At 46.3% G+C, this 27,390-nt stretch overlaps 1 pseudogene; it reads right to left on the bottom strand.

Annotated features, from left to right (window-relative positions):
* Positions 1–24,959: 24,959 nt before the first annotated feature.
* Positions 24,960–26,405, bottom strand: LOC127977114 (uncharacterized; annotated as a pseudogene).
* Positions 26,406–27,390: the final 985 nt, after the last annotated feature.

The raw sequence follows: 27,390 nt of genomic DNA, 5'->3' as shown, positions 1-27,390 counted from the left end.
TCTGTTAAAGTCCTATGTTAATAAAGCTTCACGAAAATACTTACCCGTCTTCTCCTCTCCTTGTGTGGATGTGACAATAGGCAACTTAAAAATTTTAATTGGCTTAGAAATCTATTAACTGCTGGACAATAACAAATAATAATGATTTGTTTATATACTACAAACATTTGTATCATGTAATAAGGCAGAATAGATTCTATACTGTAATAATAGCATTGTTCATATACTTTATTTATCACCTGCTGGAGATGACTTGGAAAAACCATATTGTCACAATTGTTTGTTAATATCTTTGTGTTTCCAAAAGTGTCTCTTTTTCTGTGAAAACTGTTTTCATACAGTGATAGTTGGACACTGTTGCCCATTTTAGGAGTTTCCTTGTATGAGTTTCTGCGAGAGAGCACCCTCCAACTTCGAGTATGAATTAAACACAATCTGTACGAGAGTGTTTAGCGCTCTGTGATGTTCATCTCCTCTTCTGGGTCCGAATGCAATACCAGGTCATGCGCAGACTATCCTGTCTCATTGAGTTTAAATCTTAATTTATTCACACCAGCTCTTGAAATCCTCTATGCAAACGCAATTGACTGAGAAAGTGTGGGGGGGGGGTTCCCGTGAAAGTGTGGGGGGTGGGGGGGCACATACCCTGTGTCCACCGTGTAATCTACGCCCCTCCATCTTATTATAGTGTGCATACTTATTACAGCCTGAATATTGAATGCTGCCTAATTTTTATGTATCAGAGAGCCACAGCTACTCTTAAACTGCTGTAATTGAAATTGTGTTTGAATGCACATGTCACAGGTCAGAGCGGACCACAGGTGTCGTGAGTCACGCCCCTCCCTTGTTTCCACCTCGAGGAGGTCCCAAGAACACCCCAATGACCAGACACACAAGAAAACCAGTAATTAAATATTAAAACCACTTTATTAAATTACTAAAAAAAAAGGTTATTGTGGAAGGGGGAAGGGAAGCTAAAATCCAATTCTCTGATTGGGGAATAACAGTCTCGGGTCTCTTAAGCTCCGTCACGGGAGATCTCAGGTGAGCCCTTCACTCCTTTTTCCTTTGGGCTATATCAACAATCAGCTTATTCACCAGTGTCCCTTGTTCTGGCTAACCTCCTTTCCTGGACGTGACAAACACAAGTGGTAAGTATTTGAAATTTGAATGCACGGTGGATACCTGCTGCTACTCGCGGCAACTCCGAGTCGGCCCAGCGGATTTGGACTCCCGGTCGTCCCGATGAAAGTGGAGCGTACAATGGCTGACGGGATCCAACTGACACCGTACTGGGAAGCGTACGGGGAAGCTCCGCGGTTTCTATATCCTGAGTGGCGGGTCAACGTGTGAGTAGATGCTTCAAAGGGCCCCACTAGTTCTGCACAAGAACATACAGGTAGACATAACAGGACTTGGGCACAGACTGTGGACAGAGGGGCCGCTGGTTCTTTACTCAGGACACAGGTAAGTCTATAGACAAGACAGCTGGGGCTTCTCTTGGCATATAGGCGAGTGTACAACACAATATGCTGGCTTTAACTTTGGGCATAAGGTAAGTACATCAAAGGTAACTGGGACTTCACTTGGGCATACAGGCGGGTGTACAACACAATATGCTGGCTTTAGCTTTGGGCATAAGGCAAGTACATCAAAGTAACTGGGGCTTCACTTGGGCATACAGGCGGGTGTACAACACAATATGCTGGCTTTAGCTTTTGGCATAAGGTAAGTACATCAAAGTAACTGGGGCTTCACTTGGGCATACAGGCGGGTGTACAACACAATATGCTAGCTTTAGCTTCGGGCATAAGGTAAGTACATCAAAGGTAATTGGGGCTTCACTTGGGCATACAGGTGGGTGTACAACACAATATGCTGGCTTTAGCTTTGGGCATAAGGTAAGTACATCAAAGTAACTGGGGCTTCACTTGGGCATACAGGCGGGTGTACAACACAATATGCTGGCTTTAGCTTTGGGCATAAGGTAAGTACATCAAAGTAACTGGGGCTTCACTTGGGCATACAGGCGGGTGTACAACACAATATGCTAGCTTTAGCTTGGGGCATAAGGTAAGTACATCAAAGGTAACTGGGGCTTCACTTGGGCATACAGGCGGGTATACAACACAATATGCTGGCTTTAGCTTTGGGCATAAGGCAAGTACATCAAAGTAACTGGGGCTTCACTTGGGCATACAGGCGGGTGTACAACACAATATGCTGGCTTTAGCTTTTGGCATAAGGTAAGTACATCAAAGTAACTGGGGCTTCACTTGGGCATACAGGCGGGTGTACAACACAATATGCTAGCTTTAGCTTCGGGCATAAGGTAAGTACATCAAAGGTAATTGGGGCTTCACTTGGGCATACAGGTGGGTGTACAACACAATATGCTGGCTTTAGCTTTGGGCATAAGGTAAGTACATCAAAGTAACTGGGGCTTCACTTGGGCATACAGGCGGGTGTACAACACAATATGCTGGCTTTAGCTTTGGGCATAAGGTAAGTACATCAAAGTAACTGGGGCTTCACTTGGGCATACAGGCGGGTGTACAACACAATATGCTAGCTTTAGCTTGGGGCATAAGGTAAGTACATCAAAGGTAACTGGGGCTTCACTTGGGCATACAGGCGGGTATACAACACAATATGCTAGCTTTAGCTTTGGGCATAAGGCTTACGGTGAATCTGCAGGGAAACGGGAAGAGAATGTAACTCACAGACACTTGAGGAAAAGACGTCAGGCGTTCCTTTTCTGAGGATTCAACCAACTGCTGATAGGAATGTGAATAGGCAGCTGCTGCTGCGCCGGGCCGAACACGGCCTCCGCTGGTATCACACACACAGGCAAGTCGTTTCCTCCGGGGCGTGTTACACTGGGGAGTCGAACGCTTTCCTCCTCTTTCTCCCAAACAAAGGCAACAGGTCTAGACAGGGGCGAACCTTTAAAGAACTCCACAGCAGAATATACACACACACACAGCTGATTTCCTCCTACAGCAACCAACTCCTCAACGATAGAACTTCCACTACATCCACACTGTTTTTACTTGAAATTGTTTCTCACCACTGCCACGTAGAGAAGAAAGGTAAGGTGTCGTCGACGGCATATAATTTGAGATGTTTTCTTCGCCCGCCTCAGCACTCTCTTCTTTTACAGGGTTTCGTCAGGCCTGAAAGGTGTTTGTTGACGACACAAATACAGCACCACACTGCAATTTTCCAGTGCATACACTCACAGCAACGGACATAGACTCACCCACTGCACTCCACACACTCTTGGTGAATTAAGGGTCACAACCCCATCTGACTCAAGACTCGTCCTGGAAATCGTAGAAGACTGATGCAACGAATATTCCTTTAAAACGTCACCGCCACGACACCCCAAATTTTTGCTCTCGCTCACTGGTCCCGGCTCACCCACAATCCTCCTCCACAGTGGGGCCGCACAATCACTATGCCACAAACTCACAAGAAGGCTCACAGATAGTTCACTCCAAAGGATATTGTTGCTGGACGATGGTTTAGGGTACTCTCACCGTTATTAACACGAGGCCTCTTTTCCCCTCTGCTTCCCAGCTCTTGGATACTCCTCCAGCTGTCACATAACCCGTCGAAAGGGCCTCCTTTGGCGGTACTTCCAGTGAGTCTTCCTGTTTCCAACCACTCAAAGTTTGTTACACATGTCCATAAAGTCTTTCACAGTTAAGTAGACATCCCAATATACTCAGCCCAGTTTCTGTTTCTGCTGAATCCTTGTCTCCGTCTTCGTCCAGCCAACAATATCCTCCGCCTTCTTCCTGCTGCCCTCGCCCAAACACTCCAACTCACTCGCCGAAATGGCTGGAATAAAAGACCTCCTCTCTGCAGCTTCTGAGGCCCTCTTTATCCTCCTCCTGCTCTTCATACTGCCCAATCCGCGATCTCGCTGCTCGTCTAACCACCTGCGAGCGATAAACCCCTAATTTCTTTTCCCGGATTTCCCTGAAGTATCCAGTGTTTGAGGATTACGGTCCGGGCGGAACCAATCTCCGTCGTTTTTTCGTTCCCCCCTTACAAAGTCACCCCGTGACATTCTCCCCCGCCAATCCGTTCTAGTCCCTAGAACGTCTTTCTGCCCACTCACCGTAACGTGCAGGGGGGCATCCTCGGTTCTCTCGCTGGGACCGCCGAGGTGGCGAAGCAGGGTCAACTCTGGCAGGCACATCCACAGGGCCCCTTGGGACCACTCGGGCGGGCACAATCACAGGGCCCCTTGGGACCACAGCCCATCCCCCAACCCACGGGGCTACGGGCACCGGCTCTTTTGGAGCCTCCTCCACGGGGCTAGGATAATTTGGACAGGGGCGGATCATGTTGCGGTGGACCACTCGGTCCGGCCCGGCCTTCCCTTCTGGGTAAATCGTGTACACAGGCTGCCCAGAACGCTGCTGGCCTTGGATCACATATGGAGTGGTCTCCCACCAGTCACTCAACTTTCCTTTTCCTTGTCGCCTGTGGTTCCGTACCAGTACTCTTTCTCCAGGGAGTAGGGGGGCCTCTCGTGCCGTCCGATCATATAGCCGCTTGTTCTTATCTCCGGCCACTCGTATCCGCTTGGTGACTTGCTCATAAGCAAAATGGAGGCGTTGATGGTGACGGCCCACCCACTCTGTCAGGCTCACCTCTTCCTCGGCCACTGCTGTCCCCAACATCAGATCTGTTGGCATCCGCACATGTCTGCCAAACATTAAATAAGTAGGGGCATACCCTGTAGTACTGTGTACGCTGTTATTGTATGCCTGGATTAAAGTTGGCAAGGCACTCACCCACTCGTTCTGGTGATCCCGGTCCAATGTGCCCAATAGGCCCAACAGGGTCTGATTAAACCTCTCGCACCCCCCGTTACCCTGGGGATGGTAGGAAGTAGTGTGAGTCTTCGTACACCCATACAGTTGGCACAGTTCCTTTATCACTCGAGACTCAAAGTTGGGTCCTTGGTCCGAATGCAGGAAGACAGCCCTCCACAATGCCGTGGCAGTGGTATTAGCCGTCTGATCTGAGGTAGGAACAGCCCAAGCGTACTTCGTGAACAAATCAGTGACCACAAGAATGTTCTGGTAACGGTCCATGGGTCGCCCAGCGTCAAGAAGTCCACAGCTACAATGTGGAGAGGGGCTTTTGCATTTATGGGGACCATCGGTGCTCTGGCCTCTTGCCTTGATTTAAATAGAGTACATCGGGGACAGGCCTGGATAAAAGCATGCACTGATGCCTCTAATCCTGGCCAGTAGAAGTGTCGGCGCAGAAGGGACACCGTTTTCTCCTGTCCTTGATGCCCCAGTTGGTCGTGGTAAGCCGCTAACAACCCGTTCCACTCCCTTCTGCCGTTGGGCTAGCACAGCCCCCAAGCCGAGGTTGCTGGCATCTGTATAAAGAACGAAGGGTTTAGTGAAGTCCGCGTAGGCTAAAATTGGAGCTTGCAACAGCTCCTGCTTCAGCTGTTGAAAGGCAGCCTCACACTCAGGACTCCACGTAATGGCAGGGGACCCGCGGCCTCGAGGGCGTCCCGTCCCGGACAGCAGCTGATTCAAGGGCTTTGCGATCTTAGAAAAATCTTTAATAAACCGTCGATAGTATCGTACAAAACCCAAGAATGATCTCACTTGCCTCACTGTCTTTGGGGGACTCCATCCTCGTACTGCTGATACCTTTTCCGTGTCCACAGAAACCCCCGCGGCACTCACACAGTGGCCCAAAAACTTGACCTCTCTCCGCAGCAGGTGGCACTTGTCTGGTTGGAGCTTCAACCCATACCTCTCCATTGCCTGAAAGACCTGCTCCAGATGTTGCAGATGAGATTCAAAGTCTGGGGAATAGACAATCACATCATCAAGACATACAAGTGTGGACTCCATCAACTGACCTGCCAAACACCGTTGCATGAGCCGCTGGAACGTGGCGGGGGCGTTAGGGCATCCGGTCCAATCAAAAAGACCAAACGGGGTCGTGAAAGCGGTCTTCTCCCGGTCTGCCTCGTCCACCTGTACCTGCCAATATCCACTGGCCAAATCCAACGTGAAATACCAAGCTGATTTTGTCAAGCTGGCGAGTGAGTCTTCAATTCTGGGTAATGGAAAGGCATCCTTCTTAGTCACTTGGTTCAGTTTCCGGTAGTCGACACAAAACCTCCAAGCCCCTGTCTTCTTCTGCACCAGTACAATAGGAGCCGCCCACGGGCTGCTGCTTTCTCGAACGATCCCCTGGTCGAGCATACCTTGCAGCAGACTCGGAACCTCAGTATATAAAGTAGGTGGTATCGGGCGATCTCTCGCGACTGGGTCCAGCTTCCTCCGTGGGGATCCGATGTTTCCCTATATTCGTACATCCATAATCCTCATCATGGGCAGAGAAGACGTGCTGCCACTTCCTTAGAAGTTCCTGTAGTTTATGTGTCTGAGTCTGCTCCAATTCCTCTCCTCGTAGGGATTCACCCGATAGATGGCCGGGCACCTCTTCCCCATCCCTCCTGGAGGGCGAGTCTATTTGGGTCAGGCCCACTTCAACCACTGTAGGGCATACCTGGCGGAAGCTCACGTCCCTTTCTTCTCGCACTTGATGGGGCTCCACCATTGTTACTCTTACCAAACTTTGGTGTTTGTGTAGATGTATGGCACAGGGCTTCTCGTTTCGTACCTTGACCGGAACTCGTCCTCGTCGGATCACCGCCAGTCCTCGGGCCACTTCCACACTTTGACAATCCAAATGGGGCTCTACCAGTACCCAGCCTTCTGGCCCGTGTTCCTGTTGGGGGACCCTTACCCATACTATGGCCTCACTCCGGGCCGGTACGGACAGTGGGTAGCGACAAGCTACTCGACCAGTCTCTTCCCGGTTCCTCCGGACCCTGGTCATCTGTATCCGGCGACAATCAGCCACAACACGTTCCCATTCTTGTCGTTCTGCAGGCGGTATTCTCTGAACGGGCTTAACCCGAAATAATTCCTCCCAACACTCCGAGAGGACATTCATACCTAGGAGGGCTCTATGAGTTCCCAAGCAGTGGTCTTGGACGATGATCACTCCTTTCTGGGGTACAACAATTCCGTGAATTTCCAAATCCGCTAATCTGTAGCCAATATAGGGGATGTCTAACCCATTTGCTCCCTTCAGGGTAAGCCAGGGGACCTCTGTGCCTTGCACATTCTGTTTCCCAAACAGCTCTTGTGACAGACTCTCAGAAAATAGGGTGACTTGCGATCCAGTGTCAACGAGACATTGCACCTTGATGCCACACACTTGGACCTCCACTACAGGGCTATGCCCAATCATCTTGTCCTTCGAGCCAGCTTCTATGGATGGGTCAACTAAGGGGGTCCCGACCACACGACCCACTGTGGCCGGTCGACCTAAAAACCCCCCTCCGAGCCTCTTCGGGGACCACACTGTCGACTGTAGTGGCCAGGTTTTCCGCAACGGTTACAAATCGGTCGCCCCTGTTCATCCCACTCAAATCGAGGGCGGTCAGGTCGGCTAGACCGCCTTCCTAGGTCTTGGCCACCCTCTGAATACACACGGCCTCGGGGGGTCGGCCCTTCCTCTTGCCTCGAAGTGCCGAGTCGCACCTCCAAAAGGGTTTTAGATAACTCTGTTATTTGTTCACGGACATCCTTGAGGAGCTCCGTTTTCAGGGCCTGTTTCCAGTCGGCTGCTGCTGGAACAGCCATTGCAGTACCACTTATGGCCGCACACACAGGGGGATCTTTTACTTCGGCCTGATCGATCTCCAGGGCCACCGCCTCCTTCTTCAGGTCCTCGAATGTAAGCTCCGGGTCTCTTCGGAACTGCACTCGCAGGCTCTGACGTACTGGGCCTTCTCTCAACCCCAGCAGAAATTGGTCTCTCAGCAAGGTCTCTCCATCCCCGAGACCATGATCTTGGCGTCCTTGTAGCCTCGTGAACTGCTCTCGTAGTCGCAATGCAAAAGCTCTGATAGGTTGTCGGGGGCCTTGTTTACAGTTAAAGAACTGGGATCTAAGGACAGCTACTGGGGTGGTATCACCATATTGTTCCGTCAAGAACTGGAAGACGGTTTGAGCGGTGGCTCGGACGGCCTCTGGGGCGGCCTGGACTTCCCGCCGTGCTTCCCCCTCTAGAGAATTTAGAACAAACTGCAGCTGCTGTGCCGCACTCAACCCTTGGATCCCGGCCAAGTATTCAATCTGAGCTTTCCATTCGGCTAATTGTACCTCAGACTCAGTTCCGCCATACTTCTGGATCCAGGGGTTCCCCATGAACACTGGCACGACTCGGGGGAGGGCCTCTGGCAACTCGTGGTCGGCCATTGGGGGACCTTGGTCGCTCAACCCGAGGTGGAACCCTGCCGACTACGCCAAAAATCTGTCACAGGTCGGAGCGGACCACAGGTGTCGTGAGTCACGGCCCTCCCTTGTTTCCACCTCGAGGAGGTCCCAAGAACACCCCAATGACCAGACACACAAGAAAACCAGTAATTAAATATTAAAACCACTTTATTAAATTACTAAAAAAAAAGGTTATTGTGGAAGGGAGAAGGGAAGCTAAAATCCAATTCTCAGATTGGGGAATAACAGTCTCGGGTCTCTTAAGCTCCGTCACGGGAGATCTCAGGTGAGCCCTTCACTCCTTTTTCCTTTGGGCTATATCAACAATCAGCTTATTCACCAGTGTCCCTTGTTCTGGCTTACAGGGCGACTGTCCAGGGCCCCCTCCTTTCCTGGACGTGACAAACACAAGTGGTAAGTATTTGAAATGTGAATGCACGGTGGATACCTGCTGCTACTCGCGGCAACTCCGAGTCGGCCCAGCGGATTTGGACTCCCGGTCGTCCCGATGAAAGTGGAGCGTACAATGGCTGACGGGATCCGACTGACACCGTACTGGGAAGCATACGGGGAAGCTCCGCGGTTTCTATATCCTGAGTGGCGGGTCAACGTGTGAGTAGATGCTTCAAAGGGCCCCACTAGTTCTGCACAAGAACATACAGGTAGACATAACAGGACTTGGGCACAGACTGTGGACAGAGGGGCCGCTGGTTCTTTACTCAGGACACAGGTAAGTCTATAGACAAGACAGCTGGGGCTTCTCTTGGCATATAGGCGAGTGTACAACACAATATGCTGGCTTTAACTTTGGGCATAAGGTAAGTACATCAAAGGTAACTGGGACTTCACTTGGGCATACAGGCGGGTGTACAACACAATATGCTGGCTTTAGCTTTGGGCATAAGGCAAGTACATCAAAGTAACTGGGGCTTCACTTGGGCATACAGGCGCGTGTACAACACAATATGCTGGCTTTAGCTTTGGGCATAAGGTAAGTACATCAAAGTAACTGGGGCTTCACTTGGGCATACAGGCGGGTGTACAACACAATATGCTGGCTTTAGCTTTGGGCATAAGGTAAGTACATCAAAGTAACTGGGGCTTCACTTGGGCATACAGGCGGGTGTACAACACAATATGCTGGCTTTAGCTTGGGGCATAAGGTAAGTACATCAAAGGTAACTGGGGCTTCACTTGGGCATACAGGCGGGTGTACAACACAATATGCTAGCTTTAGCTTCGGGCAAAAGGCTTACGGTGAATCTGCAGGGAAACGGGAAGAGAATGTAACTCACAGACACTTGAGGAAAAGACGTCAGGCGTTCCTTTTCTGAGGATTCAACCAACTGCTGATAGGAATGTGAATAGGCAGCTGCTGCTGCGCCGGGCCGAACACGGCCTCCGCTGGTATCACACACACAGGCAAGTCGTTTCCTCCGGGGTGTGTTACACTGGGGAGTCGAACGCTTTCCTCCTCTTTCTCCCAACCAACAGGGCAACAGGTCTAGACAGGGGCGAAACCTTTAAAGAACTCCACAGCAGAATATACACACACACACAGCTGATTTCCTCCTACAGCAACCAACTCCTCAACGATAGTACTTCCACTACATCCACACTGTTTTTACTTGAAATTGTTTCTCACCACTGCCACGTAGAGAAGAAAGGTAAGGTGTCGTCGACGGCATATAATTTGAGATGTTTTCTTCGCCCGCCTCAGCACTCTCTTCTTTTACAGGGTTTCGTCAGGCCTGAAAGGTGGTTGTTGACGACACAAATACAGCACCACACTGCAATTTTCCAGTGCATACACTCACAGCAACGGACAAAGACTCACCCACTGCACTCCACACACTCTTGGTGAATTTAGGGTCACAACCCCATCTGACTCAAGACTCGTCCTGGAAATCGTACAGGACTGATGCAACGAATATTCCTTTAAAACGTCACCGCCACGACAGCCCAAATTTTGGCTCTCGCTCACTGGTCCCGGCTCACCCACAATCCTCCTCCACAGTGGGGCCGCACAATCACTATGCCACAAACTCACAAGAAGGCTCACAGATAGTTCACTCCAAAGGATATTGTTGCTGTACGATGGTTTAGGGTACTCTCACCGTTATTAACACGAGGCCTCTTTTCCCTTCTGCAATCTCCGTCGTTTTTTCGTTCCGCCCTTACAAAGTCACCCCGTGACACACACGCACATCCTTTTTAGTTTCGCTTTCGTGACAGGGACTGGAAGTGGCCACAAGGGCCCTATGCAGCCGCTTATATCGCTTATTAGATAGGGCCGGTGTCCTGACATTTTATCCTACCGTCAGATTTTCCTACGCGGGTTTACTGCGCACGCGCACATCAATATCGCGTCCTTTGTCTCATGCTAAACAATGATATTTAATGTATCTGCATTACTGTAAGGATAGGTTTAGGGTGGGGTAGGTGTAGACTTTAATAAAAACGCAATCTAATTGGTAGAAAATAATATTTATTGTTGGTTTCCTGTAACTGTATCCCTTTTAGCTCGACCGCGAATATAACACATAATTACTGTATTTGCAGTACTGTAAGGGTATGATTAGGGTTGTGGTAGGTGTAGACATTAATTAACCATAACTTTACAGTAGAATTTTCGTTGTGGAATTGAACTACCCACTTTTTTGTTGGGAGGTAGGAAAATCTGACAGCGTAGGACAAATCGACAGAACACCAGCACTGTTTTCTGGAATGGAATTTTGAGGAAAAACGTGTTTGAAGTCAGACAGGTTTTACTTCTACTTAACGATTGCTGTCATGAGCACTATACTACATTATTACACTACCAGACTAACCTGAAGAGGAAAGTTTTCCATAGTTTATCATGATGGGCATAGTCTCTGAACTTTTGATCACCCCTTGTTTTTTTTAGATAGCACGAATAGTGTACCTTGTAGTTTACATTTAGAAAAGTGAGCACAGCGCAACTGTGCATACAGTATAACAGACTGTCATCAGACTGCTTCTCTTTAGTAACTTCTTCATCCTATCCTTCATGTCTGGATGTGAAATAATCAATTAAAATGTCATTTTGGGCACCGACATCACCTAAACTGGGCAGATTGAGATAAGCAAGATCATCTGCTTCAGACTGCATAGTTTTCTTGTGCTCTGCAATCTCACAATATGAAAAAAATAATAAAATTAAAAAAAACTTTGCGTGCCATAGTTTACACAGGACTGGCGGGAAATGTGCACTGATACACCTTTATTATATATGTTCTGTGTTTTTTTTTTTTTTTTTGATAGGTTAACTTTTTTTGTGGTATTAAGAGAAAGCAACTACACAGCATTCTTAACATGAGAGAACTTTCTACTTGCCGCAAATAAATCACTATTTTTCTGCACTAAACAAGTGAATTTTGCCTAGATATTTTATGAGATAATAGACAAGATGTTATAGAATAATAATTGAATGAAACCCTAATAAAAAATAGAAATAAACATTGACATTCAGCCTATTTTTTTTCAATAGGTTTTTCCGGATCTAATTACATAGTAACTTAAAAGATTAAGCAAAGTAACTATTTAATTTATTTTTAGAATTTGTACATGAATGGAATAAGCAAATCAAATATGTTCATGTCTGAGATTCTGTAACAAGGAGTCAGAGACGTTCGGATCCAATTGCATTATTTAGAGAATGGTCAGACAGGCAGAAATCAGATAACAGCGTCAAGTGTGTCAAGGGATATCAAGAATAAGTAACGATACCAGGCAGAGGTCGGGACAGGTGACAGAGAATCACAGGCGGTATAAACAATCCAACATCAGACACGGAAGGAACAAACACTAGGAAAATGCTCAGACATGTCAGAATGGGCTAAGCAAGACTTCCCCCCAACTCAGAGTCCAAACACGGTATATACAGGGGAATGGTAATGGGGAACACCTGGTGGTTATTAGGGGATCATGGGAAATAGAGTTCAGACCGCAAATTCAATAGTCCTGAGTGGTGTGACATTTACTGGACTTCATGGGCACTCCAGCTGATGATCGTGACATAGAGCTGGAAGCCAGGGCAGAGTTGAAGAGCACCAGTGAGGAGCAGGCAAAGCAGAGAGCCAGGTTGAGACTGGCAAGGCAGGATCCCACCAGAGTGGAGTAGGAGGAGCAGAAGCCCACCAGGGTGGAGCAAATGGAACCGGAGCCTACCAGGCAGAGCAGAGGACCATCACAGCTGAGCAGACGGGACAGATGCCCACGAGGGCAGAGCAGAGGACCACCATAGCCGAGCAGATGGGACAGAAGCCCACAAGGATGGAGCAGAGGACCACCACTGTGGAGTCGATGGCACAGGGGAGCAAGTCTGGTCAGTTAGGACTAAAACAGAGAACAGAGAAAAGGCGGGTAGAAAGTTCCCAAATGGCCTCCGTAGCCATGACAGGGCAGGTAGATATTTCACAGATGGCCTCCATAGCTGTGACAGGACAGGACGAGGGGTTCATAGATGGCTTCCATAGCTGTGACAGGACAGACAGGAAGTTCGTGGGCGGCCTCCGTGGCTGTGACAAGACAGGCAGTGAGTTCATTGATGGCCTCAATGGCCATGACAGGACAGGCAGGAAGTTCACAGGTGGATACTACTGACAACTCTGGAGGTTCTGCAGCTGATGCTGCCACCTCTGGAGGTTCTACAGCATCAGCACCCGATGTGACTGGCTGGCTGTGTATTGCTACGGTATAAATCGTCCCAGCAGCTCAAGATTCCTGAACAGTTTAGTTTAGAGCGAACTATCGGGCCTTGTTCCTCCTCATGTAAACACCTTCAAGCAGTTAACGGCTGCGTGACGTCGACCAGCGTAGCGCAGGCCTAGGGTTCGGTTCGGTGAAAAAAAAAAAAACCTAAGGTTCGGCCGAAACCGAACCCTGTCAAAAAGCCCAGTATTCGGCCGAATCCGAATCCGAATCCTGGATTCGGTGCATCCCTAGTAATTAGTCTAGTAGTTCACCTGTTTCAGTAAATGCAGTCTTGAGCCGGAAAGATAATTGATTAGTTCGTCTCATGAGTCTTTGGGGTTTTCAAGTAACAGTGACAAGTAAAATACCCATAAGCTTTAACCTTTGCAGTCTGAGCCGGGAAGAGACTTAATTAATAACAATAACTCTTTATTACCTTTGTTATAACATTCAGTGTATGGAAAATAACCATTATGACAGAAATTCATACATTTATAGAGCTTGGCAACCGACGTCACAACGCAGTGCATTCTGGGACGTAAACAGGAGGGCGCCACCATTTTGTGAGGCCACACAAAAATTTATCAAAACAATGTTGAAAAGTGGATTAAATTAACGAAATGTACTATATAGAGACAAACTTCTACCGGACGCAAGAAAACGGTACCTGGAAAAGATGGCATTGATCGGAAATCTGGATCCATATGAGGTGCCTTCAAGAGAATGTACTCGAGACCCCGACGATTTACCTCCTCTGACTTTTCCAGATATTTTTGTATATTTAGTATGTGGTGTGAGTGCTTATACCGAGGCTCAATTTCGTAATTTTAAATCTATGGAAGCCCACGTTCAGTTCACAAATGGCTGGGTCCATGACTTGGAAGCGTACAAATCGTTGAGTTGTGAAAACACCGTCGTCCGTACAAAGGTGAGTATCATCTTGCTTACCTACCTGTGATTAGTGAAACACACATCTTTACACAATATTTAATGTGCGTGATATACAGGCCTGCGTGCGCGATCACAAATGACCTATATATTATATACAACAATGTAAAAATGTGTTCGTTAAATTATCTTTTTTTAAAAACACTGTCTCGTTCCTTGAATGAATAAGGTTTTGAACGAATAATTTAAGAATCGAGTGAGCCAGTGATTTATCTGCCCATTCAGATGGACAATTTTCCTGCCTCCCAATGTGCATACTATCTAGCCTATCTGCCCTAAATAGTATTGATCGTTTTATTGTCATCATTATTTATCCATGACGGGCCTAAACTAGGCAAGGTTTTAGCACATTTAGCAAAATATTGTTTAATTATCAATATTGACCAAAATTCCTCCATTTCAGGCCCAAGAAGGAAAAAAGAGAGCTTATAAATAATAGTTTATTTAATAAGGCTACTTTTTCATTAAATGAAAACCTTTAAAAAAAATTATGTGAAATTAGCAACAGGACCCAAATATATATAATACTTGTGACCACTGCTCTTTTCATTTACTGTTGTTCTGTATGTACACAGGTTATGCACTCACAGCGATTGAATGAGCCTCCTCTAAAGCCCTGGGTCATTGTGAGCAGCGCTGGGAAGGTGGAGTGTGCCCATTGTACCTGCATGGCAGGGATAGCTGAGACCTGTACTCATGTAGGTGCTCTCTTGTTTAAGTTGGAGGCAACAGTTCGAATTCGTGGCACAAAGACTGTCACTGATGTGCCAGCATACTGGGTTTTGCCCAGTAACTTAAGCAAGATTCACCCAGAAGTGGGATATAGGATCAATTATACCTCCTCAGTTGCACAAAGGAAGATGTAACCAGGTCTTAAAACGAAGTCTTGGCATAATAATCCCTTTCTTAAAGTTAACTGAGTCTTGAGATAAATGTTTTAAGCTAATTAATCAAAGTACATTTTCTATGTATTAGAGAAAAAAAAAGAAAAAAACATCATCTACAATAAGTGATCAAATGCATAAGAAGATAGAAAAAGAGCGATTTTCCCCTTGAAAAAACTGTTCGCACCACAATTCCCATGCTCCTTTTTGTGAGGAGCTGACCAATCACTGAACTCCAAAGTTTCAGGCAATCGAGCTCCGCCTTGACTTCCTGTTAGCTACTTCCTGACTGAAAGACTGCATGGCTGTTCGTTGCCTATCTGAATTCCAATTTAATTACCATCCATAGGGTAAGAAACATAAATATCCCCTCCAACGGGATTTCATTAATTAATGAGGATGTTAAACATATGATGACGGCTATGTTGTCATGTTTACACTTTATAGAGAGCGCGATCGGCAGACGGTTGCCGCTGATCAGACAGCCAATTTAGAGAGACCCACTCATTGACTCAAAGGTCAGGTTTTTTTTGCCAGATTCATTCCAGTGACGCACATGGATCGGAAGTCACGCTCGACCTGGAGTTGAAGCCTTCCGGTTGAATTGGGATTGGATGTTGGATTCCCAGCTTACGTTGGGTGGCGAGCCACGGACCCACGAGCATAAGTTTATGTGCAGTCTCACTTTCCCTTCTTCACGGATTGTGTGGTAGGATCCACGAGCACTGGCATACTGATACTGTCACGACACTGATTCAACCAAAGAAAAAAGGGCCCCAACGAGCAATAAGACTATTTTTGGAACTGGGTTTTATTTCTTTTGTTTTAAGGGAAACTTATGCCGGCTTTATTATTTTCTTATTTCTGTATGTACATTCTCTGAACTAAATTGTTACACTGTTTGTTATTGTTCCTTTTGTTAAACAAAGAGTGATCACAATAACACAAATTACTGTTTCCTGTCTTTATTGATGTCAAACCACTGGCTCTTAAAGATTTAGCATCTTCTGTTACTGGTCCAAATACTGTTAAGGATAACTAATTACCTGTTACCCTGTTACCATATCGTAAAAAGGGTTACAGTTCTGGCGAGCCAGCCAGGAGCCAATTGGTTTGAATATCAATATTGAACACATGTCCAATATGGACTTTGTACAGAGGTGTGGTGTTAAAATCCCAAATGCAGTTATTGTTAGTGGGCTAACACAAGCAGGGGACCAAGATGGACAGGTTATTGACTTCCTTAAAGAATATGGGTCTATCAAAAGAACCATTTTAGTTGATGAGGATGAATCTGAATTTTACCAAAACCTGATCGTTGAGTATACGCATGACACAGCTCTAGGAACACTAAGTGGAATATTGCCATACAAATATGCCTTGCAAAATGACCCCTCTGTTGTTTACAACATCAGAGCTTGGAGCAGTGCGTACCAAGGTGAAGTCAGTGGTAATATTACCAAAACTTACCTGTCAGAACTTAAGGCCTTAGCCAAACTTAGCGGTGCTGAGTACGGATGTGTGCTTAAAACAGTGATGTCCCAGATTAGTAAAGATATTGAAGCAATGAGCTCTCTATCAGAGGAAGTTCCTCTTACCCATGCTGAAACCCCCACTGAGACCCAGCTGACCATTACCTCCACTGAACAGCACCCCCCTGTCTTATCCTCAGACACCGCTCACAGAAATGATGGCCTTCCTCCCCCTGGCACCATCCCAACCAACAGTGTGGGTACAGCCCCTTCACTTTCAGCAAATGACATGAATCCCCCAGAAGTTCAAAAGGTTGTGGTTGAACACATTGTAAGGAGCGAAGCAATCAGCCCTTGCTTTCAGCCCCAATTAAGGCTCCGCTCCTTCTCTGGAAAGACTCCCAGGCCCAATAACGAAACCGATTATGACACCTGGCGCTCCCATATTGAACTGCTGCTAAATGATCCTAACATACTTCTCCTTCAGATCACCAGAAAGATTGTAGAGAGCTTGCTTCCACCTGCAGCTGATGTGGTCCAAGTATTACGGCCCAATTCACCCCCTGTAGCTTTCCTGCAGCTACTTGATTCGGCTTTTGGCATGGTTGAGGATGGGGAAGACCTTTTTGCACGTTTCTTAAACACGTTTCAGAATCCAGAGGAGATTGCTTCCGCTTACCTTCATCGGCTGCAGGTAGCATTAAACCTTGTAGTAAAAAGGGGTGGGGTTGCACCAGGAGAAGTTGACAGACACCTTCTAAAGCAGTTCTGTATAGGGTGTTGGGACAGTGTTCTGCTCTCTACTCTGCAGCTTGAACAGGCGAGAAGTCACCCGCCTTCATTTGCAGAGCTCCTGCTGATGTTGCGCACAGAGGAAGACAGGCAGCAAGCCAAAGCCAGCCGCATGAGGAAACATATAGGTGCTACCAAACGAGTCCAAGTTCAGTCTCAGAGTGCATGTGCATGCGCAGACCCAAAGGAGAAACCACAGGTTTGTCCCAGTGCCATTGAAGACCTTGTGAAGCAGGTTGCTACCCTGCAGAGCCAGCTGACCTCTTTCATGGCAGAGAAAAAGAAAGATAGAAAAGGAACCGCACAGAAACCGCAGAGCCGAACACCAGACAAAACAAATGCAACCATGCAAACCCAGATAAGAATAAAGCAGATGAACAAACCCCGGCCCTGGTACTGCTTTAAGTGTGGAGAGGATGGGCATATCTCCTCCACATGTACTGAAGCTCCCAATCCTGCTTTGGTGGCTGAAAAACGAAAACAGTTGGAGAAGAGATTAAGTGAGTGGGAAATGCAAGCTAACCCCAGCTCACAGTTAAACGACTAACGGCTCCTGTGGCAGGACATACAGGGGCTGAGACAAATCAATGTCCCTCAGCTTTAAACCTCATAGTCAACTCACAAGCATGCACCAGCATTGAACAATCAGACAGTAGTCCCCCATTCAAGTTTCCTAAAGGACTCATCGGTACGAAAAGTACGGCTTTTGTGAATATAAAAGATCAAGAAGTTACCTGCTTGCTCGACACAGGCTCACAAGTAACAACTATTCCACAGTCATTTTATGAACGACATCTCTCAGGACAGGAGATTAAACCGCTCCATGACCTCTTAGAGGTAGAAGGGGCAGCAGGACAGTCTGTCCCCTACTTGGGGTACATTGAACTAGCTGTAACTTTCCCAAAAGAGTTTGTTGGAGTACCAATTGAAGTAAACACACTTGCATTAGTGGTCCCAAATCTTAACACCATTACAGAACCCCTTGTGCTTATAGACACCAACACCCTTGATGTCCTTTACAAACATCTGTTCCGAATCTGGGGTTAAACATCAGCCTATCCCACATGGCTATCGAGCAGTCCTTAAAGTACTTGAAGTTAGACACAACCAAACAACCCATCCTGAGCCCCAAGGTGTTGTGAAATTACTGGGGAAAAGTGCTCAAATTGTTCCAGCTGGCCAAACTGTCGTACTTGAGGGAGTTTCCCCTGTTAGTGGATTCCAGAATGAGAAATCTGTTCTGATTGAACACCCAAACTTACCCTCCTTGCCGGGTGGCTTGCTTGTAAAGGCCAGCCTGGTTGATCTTCCCCTCCGGCGACCCTATAAGTTACCAGTCATAATTTGTAATGAGTCTGATCATGATGTTGTCATTCCCCCAAAGAGCACAATAGCCCAAATGTTTACCTACCAGACCATCTTGTTAAAGCAGCACAATGCAGAGTCAGCTGAACCATCCAAAAAGACGGCGGAAGCGGAGCCCTCCCAAAAGTCCACTCTGAGCTTTAATTTCGGTGAGTCCCCTATCCTGCCTGTGTGGAAAGAACGCATCACAGAGAAACTAAATAACATGCATGACGTGTTTGCAAAACATGATGCAGATTTTGGCCGAACAGACAACGTGACACATCATATAAAACTTTCAGACGACACTCCTTTCAAACAGCGCGCACGACCAATCCACCCTCAGGATATTGAGGCCGTTCGAAACCACATCCAGGAGCTCCTTGATGCAGGAGTCATCAGAGATTCAGAGTCTCCATTTTCATCACCAATCGTGGTTGTGAGGAAGAAAAATGGCCAAGTCCGCCTGTGCATAGACTATAGACGGTTGAACCTCCAGACCATAAAGGATGCGTATTCTCTCCCAAAGCTAGAGGACACATTCTGTGCACTCAATGGCTCTCAGTGGTTTTCTGTCCTCGATTTAAAATCTGGCTTCTACCAGATAGAGGTTGAAGAGGCAGATAAGCCAAAAACAGCTTTTGTGTGTCCACTCGGCTTCTGGGAGTTTAATCGGATGCCTCAAGGAGTGACTAACGCACCTAGTACGTTCCAAAGGCTAATGGAGAAATGCATGGCGGCCATGCACTTGAAGGAAGTATTGGTTTTTCTTGATGACCTGATCATATTCTCCAAGACCCTTGAAGAACATGAAGAGAGGTTGATGAAGGTGCTATCCCGTCTCAAAGAATTTGGCCTCAAACTCTCCCCAGAAAAGTGTGTCTTCTTTCAGACATCAGTCCGATACCTTGGTCATGTGGTGTCTAGAATTGGAGTACAAACTGACCCAGAAAAAAACTGCTGCTCTCAAGACTTGCCCGTCCCTAAGAGCCTGCGAGAATTAAGATCTTTCCTCGGGTTCGCTGGGTACTATAGGAGGTTTGTTAAAGGTTACTCCAATATTGTGAAGCCCCTCCATGAGCTAACCTCTGGCTACCCACCTTCCCAAAAGAGAGCTAAAGTGACAAAAAGATCAGAATACAGAGACCCAAAAGAGCCCTTTGGGGAACGATGGACCCCTGCTTGCCAACAAGCATTTGAGACTGTAATCGAAAAACTTACCACCGCCCCTGTGCTAGGTTTTGCAGATCCTCAGAAACCTTATGTACTGCACACTGACGCCAGCACCACTGGACTTGGTGCAGTTTTGTGCCAAGAACAGGAGGGCCAGTTGAGAGCGATTGGATATGCGAGCAGAGGGTTATCACGGAGTGAAAGTCGCTATCCGGCACATAAATTGGAATTCTTAGCGTTGAAGTGGTCAGTCACCGAAAAGTTTGCAGATTATCTATATGGTAATCAGTTCACTGTCGTAACTGACAGTAATCCGCTAACTTACATATTGACCTCAGCTAAACTGGATGCGACGAGCTGCAGATGGCTGGCAGCACTGTCCACATTCTCGTTCAAGCTTCTCTACCGACCTGGGAAACAGAACGGTGATGCTGATGGTCTGTCACGCAGGCCACACGGAGTCTTGGAGGATGACCCAAAGCCACAGAAAGAGAGGGAATGCATTTTCCAGTTCACCAAAGACCATCTCTCTGACCCAGATAATGCCAATGCTGTTAATGAGGAAGTTATACAAGCAATCTGTGAAAGACAACTTATTTACAGCACCCAGGTTGATGACAGTAACACTAGAAACGTTGTTTTAGTTGAATGCCTTGCCGCCTATGCAGATGCGGTGCCCCAATGCTATCAACAAGCAGACCAGTCTGGTGGACTTCCCGCCATCCCTCACCTGTCTGAAGCAGAGCTGGCGGATAGACAAAGGGCCGACCAGTGTATAAAACATGCCATTTCCCAAATTGAGACAGGTGACACACCACCCCCTACCTTGCGAAATGAACTTCCTGATCTTCCTTTCTTCTTAAGAGAATTAAGCCGCCTTGAACTTGTGAATAATGTCTTATACAGACGACGCCAAGAAGGTCCCAAAACAAATTACCAGCTTGTCCTCCCAGCTGAGCTTCGTGGCGCAGTTTTGACTAGCCTCCATGACCATATGGGTCATATGGGAGTTGACCGTACATTGGACCTTATTCGGACCAGGTTCTATTGGCCAAGGATGGCTGTTGATGTGGAGAGAAAGGTGAGGACTTGGGGCAGGTGTGTGCGGAGGAAAGCACTTCCAGAGAGAGCTCCACCCCTAATAAATATCAAGACCACAAGACCCCTTGAACTTCTATGTATGGATTTCCTTTCCCTGGAACCTGACAGAAGTGGAACTAAAGACATCCTTGTGATCACTGATCACTTTACAAAGTTTGCTGTGGCCATTCCCACTTCCAACCAAAAGGCCCGTACAGTGGCAAAGTGTTTGTGGGAGGACTTTATGGTGCACTATTGAATGCCAGAAAAACTACACAGTGACCAGGGACCAGATTTTGAATCCCGCATGATAAAGGAACTCTGTCGAGTGGCCGGCATTCAAAAGGTGAGGACAACACCCTACAATCCCAGGGGTAACCCTGTGGAGAGATTTAATCGCACCTTACTCAATATGCTTGGCACCCTTCAGAACCAAGAAAAGTCCCATTGGCGTGATTTTGTCAGACCCCTTGTCCATGCCTACAACTGTACTAAAAATGATGTGACGGGTTCACACCTTATGAGCTGATGTTCGGGCGCCAGCCCCGCCTACCAGTTGATCTGGCATTTGGACTACCGCTGCATGGCAAGCAACACACGTCACACTCCGAATATGTGCAGAGCCTTAAATCACAGCTTGAGGAGAGCTACAAGATAGCCATGAGTAATGCTGCAAAGACTGCACACAAGAACAAAACACGGTTCGACAGACGAGTGATCGCCTCAGACTTGGAGCCTGGAGACCGAATGCTAGTCCGGAACGTCCGCATCCGGGGGAAGCATAAGATCTCAGACAAGTGGGAGTCTACCGTCCACGTAGTAGTGAACAGGGCAGGTACCCTACCTGTCTATACTGTCAAGCCCGAAGTCAGTGATGGTCCATTAAGAACTCTGCACAGGGACTTACTCCTCCCATGTGGATTCCTACCTATGGAGGGAAGCAGCAAGTCTGCCAAACAACCTGCAAAGCGCAGATTAGCAACTAGTGCAAATCCTGTTCTGGATGCTGACCCTTCAGAGTAGGAAGAGGATGAATCCATCCCAGTCCATTGGTTCAGTGAGGTCTCAAATGTGTTCATCCCCACAGTCCATGAAGGTCTAGTACAGCCCAGAGAATCCTTGTCTAATGAACGACATAGGCAGTATACCGTATCTCCAGGTCCCTGTTCTGTCGAGAGCCCAGTAAATGCCCAGACCGTAGATTGCTCCCTTGAACTGTCTGATATGTCTACTGATACCCCAGTCAGTCCCCTGAGGTCCAGTAGACTTACCAACCATTGCAGTAATACAGAAAACTTACTTACTGAAAGCATCGCCCCAATCGACCAAGTACCTGAAACAGACCCCATTAAAAGTAACCTGCCTGATACCCACTTACCTGAAGTGCATTCTGTGGAGAAAGAGACCACACTTGATGTTGTCAATGACATCTGTAATGAACAGCAGTCGGTGTCTCCTGACATGTCAGAGCGTGAGGAGGAAGTAGACAAAAAAACAACTGAGGAGTCTGTGGAAGGAGAGAAACCGGAAATGGATGGAACTGAATCCAGAGAGGAAGCAGAGAGAATGGCAGTCACAGATGCTCCTGTCAGGAAATCTGGAAGGGAACGTCAACCGTCAAGGCGACTGGATTTCCCTGAACTCGGAAACCCATTGGTCACAGTTGTTAAATCATTTCTCCATGGGTTGACCACTGTGTTATCCTATGTTTTGAATGAAGATCAAGTAGTCTCTGCACCTTTCCTCCCATACCCCCCTCAGATAAAGCACATTTGAGCTCTTCCATGTACAGGGACGTACATGAGTTCAGGAGGGGATAGTGTAACCAGGTCTTAAAACGAAGTCTTGGCATAATAATCCCTTTCTTAAAGTTAACTGAGTCTTGAGATAAATGTTTTAAGCTTATTAATCAAAGTACATTTTCTATGTATTAGAGAAAAAAAAAGAAAAAAACATCATCTACAATAAGTGATCAAATGCATAAGAAGATAGAAAAAGAGCGATTTACCCCTTGAAAAAACTGTTCGCACTACAATTCCCATGCTCCTTTTTGTGAGGACCTGACCAATCACTGAACTCCAAAGTTTCAGGCAATCGAGCTCCGCCTTGACTTCCTGTTAGCTACTTCCTGACTGAAAGACTGCATGGCTGTTCGTTGCCTATCTGAATTCCAATTTAATTACCATCCATAGGGTAAGAAACATAAATATCCCCTCCAACGGGATTTCATTAATTAATGAGGATGTTAAACATATGATGACGGCTATGTTGTCATGTTTACACTTTATAGAGAGCGCGATCGGCAGACGGCTGCCGCTGATCAGACAGCCAATTTAGAGAGACCCACTCATTGACTCAAAGGTCAGGTTTTTTTGCCAGATTCATTCCAGTGACGCACATGGATCGGAAGTCACGCTCGACCTGGAGTTGAAGCCTTCCGGTTGAATTGGGATTGGATGTTGGATTCCCAGCTTACGTTGGGTGGCGAGCCACGGACCCACGAGCATAAGTCTATGCGCAGTCTCACTTTCCCCTCTTCACGGATTGTGTGGTAGGATCCACGAGCACTGGCATACTGATACTGTCACGACACTGATTCAACCAAAGAAAAAAGGGCCCCAACGAGCAATAAGACTATTTTTGGAACTGGGTTTTATTTCTTTTGTTTTAAGGGAAACTTATGCCGGCTTTATTATTTTCTTATTTCTTTATGTACATTCTCTGAACTAAATTGTTACACTGTTTGTTATTGTTCCTTTTGTTAAACAAAGAGTGATCACAATAACACAAATTACTGTTTCCTGTCTTTATTGATGTCAAACCACTGGCTCTTAAAGATTTAGCATCTTCTGTTACTGGTCCAAATACTGTTAAGGATAGCTAATTACCTGTTACCCTGTTACTATATCGTAAAAAAGGGTTACAAAGACATTAGACCAGAGAATAAATATGCAGTCCACAGCACCAGCCATAAGGAGTCGGGCACAGAAACTGAAAACTCCTCCAGGTAATCTTGAAGATTTATCACCGCTTCTTGATACATTACTGCACCATAGCAAGGCTGTTGGTTTGTCAGGGATGGAGAAGTACTATGCCCAATACACACAACACACAGCTGCTGCACCATCCTCTTCTTTACCTCCATGCCTGGCAAAATCCCTGTATGATGAAAGCATAGATGCAAGTGACCTGTCTGCTTTCCTGCTGGCCTGTGAGGAGCACATAAATGCTGTAAGTGTGACTGACGAGCAGGCAGTAGCTGTAGAAGAGTACACCAGGAAACAACATCTGTCATCTGCATGGTATGATTACAGAAGCGGAAGAATTACAGCATCAAAAATGCATGCAGTATATGCCACCTCTCTGGAGAGGCCATCCCACACAGTATTTACGCAGGTGTGTTACCCACACATACAGCACACAGTATCAACTGTCCAAACCAGATGGGGTATCAGTCATGAGGGGGATGCTAGAAAGGCCTACACTGAATCCAGAGCTGCATCTCACACAAACTTCAAAATTGAACCGTGTGGCTTTATAATTAACAGTAGCTTCCCTGAAATCGGAGCGTCACCGGATGGCCTGACTATGTGTGAATGCTGTGGGAAGGGCTGCCTGGAGGTGAAGTGTCCTTTCAAGTATCGGTCCTGCAACATCCAGCAGGCATTGGACATGAAGGACAAAGACTTTTGTCTCCAGTTGTCATCAGACAACCTTCAGTTGAAAAGACACCATCGCTTCTACACACAGATCCAGACACAAATTTTTGTCAGCCAATCAAATCACTGTGATCTTGTTGTTTGGACCGAAAACGATTTCACAGTGGTGCGTGTCTTTCCAGACCAGGAGTTCTGGGAACCTCGTCTACAGAAAGCACAAGAATTCTTCAAGAAAGTGTGCCTCCCAGAACTTGTTGCAAAATACCACTCAAAGGACATGCAGCCTCATGTTCCAAGTGAAAAAGAGCAGTAGTAAAGAAGTGGCTGTTGTTCATGAAAGAATTGCACTCAGGCCTACTCAGTTAAGAGTTGTTTTTTTTTAAATGTTTTACTTGACTCAGAGTATTAGCCTGTTACTTGAAACTTGTTACTTGAAATTCAGTGTTTCAAAGTAGTTCAACACAAGAAGCACAAGAAACAAAAACATTTGCAGGATCTTTTTTTGTATTAAAAAATGTTTAATGTTCAAATTGTCATCCATTTTCATCTGAAGTATTTAATGTACAAATAGCATACCATGTTCATTCTAAAGAAGGTACACACACCCCAAATACAAACATGTTCAATATCAGGAGGGTACCACACATTCACACACACCAAATTTCTCCAGGGGTCTTTTTACCATATAACATGCACACTTTTCTGTTTCATCTGGCCTTACAACAACACTTGGACACATGTTAACTAGAATACAACAAACATTAACTATTTTATCAAGAAGGGTAAATTCTTCATCCTTACAGGGAAGCAACAAACTAATTGGTATGGTGTTATGTAACAGTGTGTACTTATTGCGCAAGCTACCTATTACCCTTTCTACATGTATCCTAAGGTGTGCTATAGCACGTGTGTCTTCCACATCCTTAGCATCAAGTTGACATCTGCGTTTAGTGAATGCAGGAATTTTAACTTCCGCGCACATCATTCCCACACTGTCTTTAATATTAAAGCCTCTGTCTGCTAACACTAAATCACCAGGCAACAGTTTGTTAAGAAGCCCACAATTCTCGGTTATGTGCTTGTCAGATGCTCGTCCCCCCATCCCTTAGAAATAAATGAAATTAGGCCTTGGGGTGTAATTCCTATCAAGTATTTCATTGTGTGTGTACCTTTGTAGTGGGAAAATGATTGTGCACGCGCCATTAAATTTGACGGCCTCTCTGTACGTATTTCAAAACAGTCAATAATAATCGCAACACGCTTTCCAAAAGCTTGCAGAAATTGAGGTGGCATTGTGGCTTGTAAACAGTGCCGCTCAGGCCAGTACAACAAGGGAGCGAGGCGTGCATACAGCACATCTATGGTGTCTGCAAAGGTAGCAGAAAGAGTTCTACGTGACACATTAAAAATGTGTGAAAGATGCTGGATTGGAAGATCAAGCCTTAGACGAATGAGTGTCAGTAAAACCATTTGAAACTGTGACAGCTTCTTTGCAACTGGCAGGAAGGGCTTAACAGTAGTAAACATTGAAAACAAAATTGCAAAACATGGAAGTCCCGTATAATATCGTACCTTCTCTGTATTATCTTTGAAAAACTCTTCCTCCATCTTCAATTTGTTTAACTCAGACCGAAGCTCCCTATTTTCTTGCAAAAGGCGCGTTACTTCTGCACTGCTTTGCTCACAGAACTGGCATTCTACTCTTAGTCTCTTAGCCGCTAGTTGGTCTGTTTCTGTCGTTTCCCAGTATTCTTCCTCTTCCACAGCTGCCTCTGCTTGATCCCTATATCCCTCTTCTTCTGAATCTTCTCTCTCATCTTCGTTCATGATGTTTTGATCATTGTGGCCTCCTCCCTCAGATTCTCTCAAATGATGTCTATGCTGTCTGCGGGCATGCCGATCTGACACTGTGGCTGTGACTGTGACTGTGACTGTGACTTCAGAGTGACCCAGGTGCAGGGCTGGAGCCCAGTCTGGATGAGACTCATCCATCTCATATGCTGGTTTACCTTTGGGGAGACAAAATTATCCGAATTGAAACAAAATATTGCAAACAACAGTGGGAATGCTATATACTTCAGTTCCAACTTAACTCATGTGGCAAACAATACTAACAGGTGGCACACATACAAATGTTAAGAGAATTTATCGTGCTTCAGTCATAGTGATCAAAAATTGGTCTCTAGATTCCGCTGGATTACCCCTCAGACATTCTGGGTGCTTTTTTAGGTCACATTCATTTAGCACACTTTATTTGAACTAGCCTAACTTAGCTTGCTCACTGTGCCACAGTGTCGACAGAATAGTGCTAAGTTACAAAATGCAAAGGAACCTAAGACTACTCCACTCGGGAACAGAACAAAATAAGAACACATAATCATTTGCTAAGTGAAGTTTATACACTTACCCGAATGAAAATGCCTGGAATACACTTTCAGTGATCGTGGGATGTCTGCGAAGTGTATGTCCGTGCGTCTTATGGCGGATATCCAGGCCATCCGTCTCCGCTTGGTTACATCGGACACACAACTCCCTTCATTCTGTTTCCAGGCCGGAAAACAATAAAAAGAAAGTCCGTTGTCTAATTTTTTGCCCCTTCGATCGTGTGAACGGACCTTACATCCAACGACACAACATGTTCTTCCCATAGCTACGACTTCATTGGCGCGTAACAACAAGTGGCCTCACAAAATGGCGATTTTTCCCATCAGCCACCGCGGCGCTAGATCAGTGACGTCACGCCCCCATCCCCTATAAACTGTAAGAAATAAAAAGCTTCAATTTGAATTAGCATGATTAGCAAGTTACTAGCATGTCATTATCATGATAAGCAAGTTACTAGCATGTTTTAATATGTTTCTAGCATGATTAGCATGTTACTAGCAAGTGACTAGCATGATTAGCATGTGACTAGCATGTCACTAGCATGTTTCTAGCATGATTAGCATGTGACTAGCATTTTTGTAAAACATGATTA

The sequence above is a fragment of the Carassius gibelio genome, chromosome B18 (assembly GCF_023724105.1).
Source record: "Carassius gibelio isolate Cgi1373 ecotype wild population from Czech Republic chromosome B18, carGib1.2-hapl.c, whole genome shotgun sequence".
In the NCBI taxonomy this organism is placed as follows: domain Eukaryota; kingdom Metazoa; phylum Chordata; class Actinopteri; order Cypriniformes; family Cyprinidae; genus Carassius; species Carassius gibelio.
Note: the sequence above shows the minus strand (reverse complement) of the source record. Positions and strands in the feature narration are given on the sequence as shown.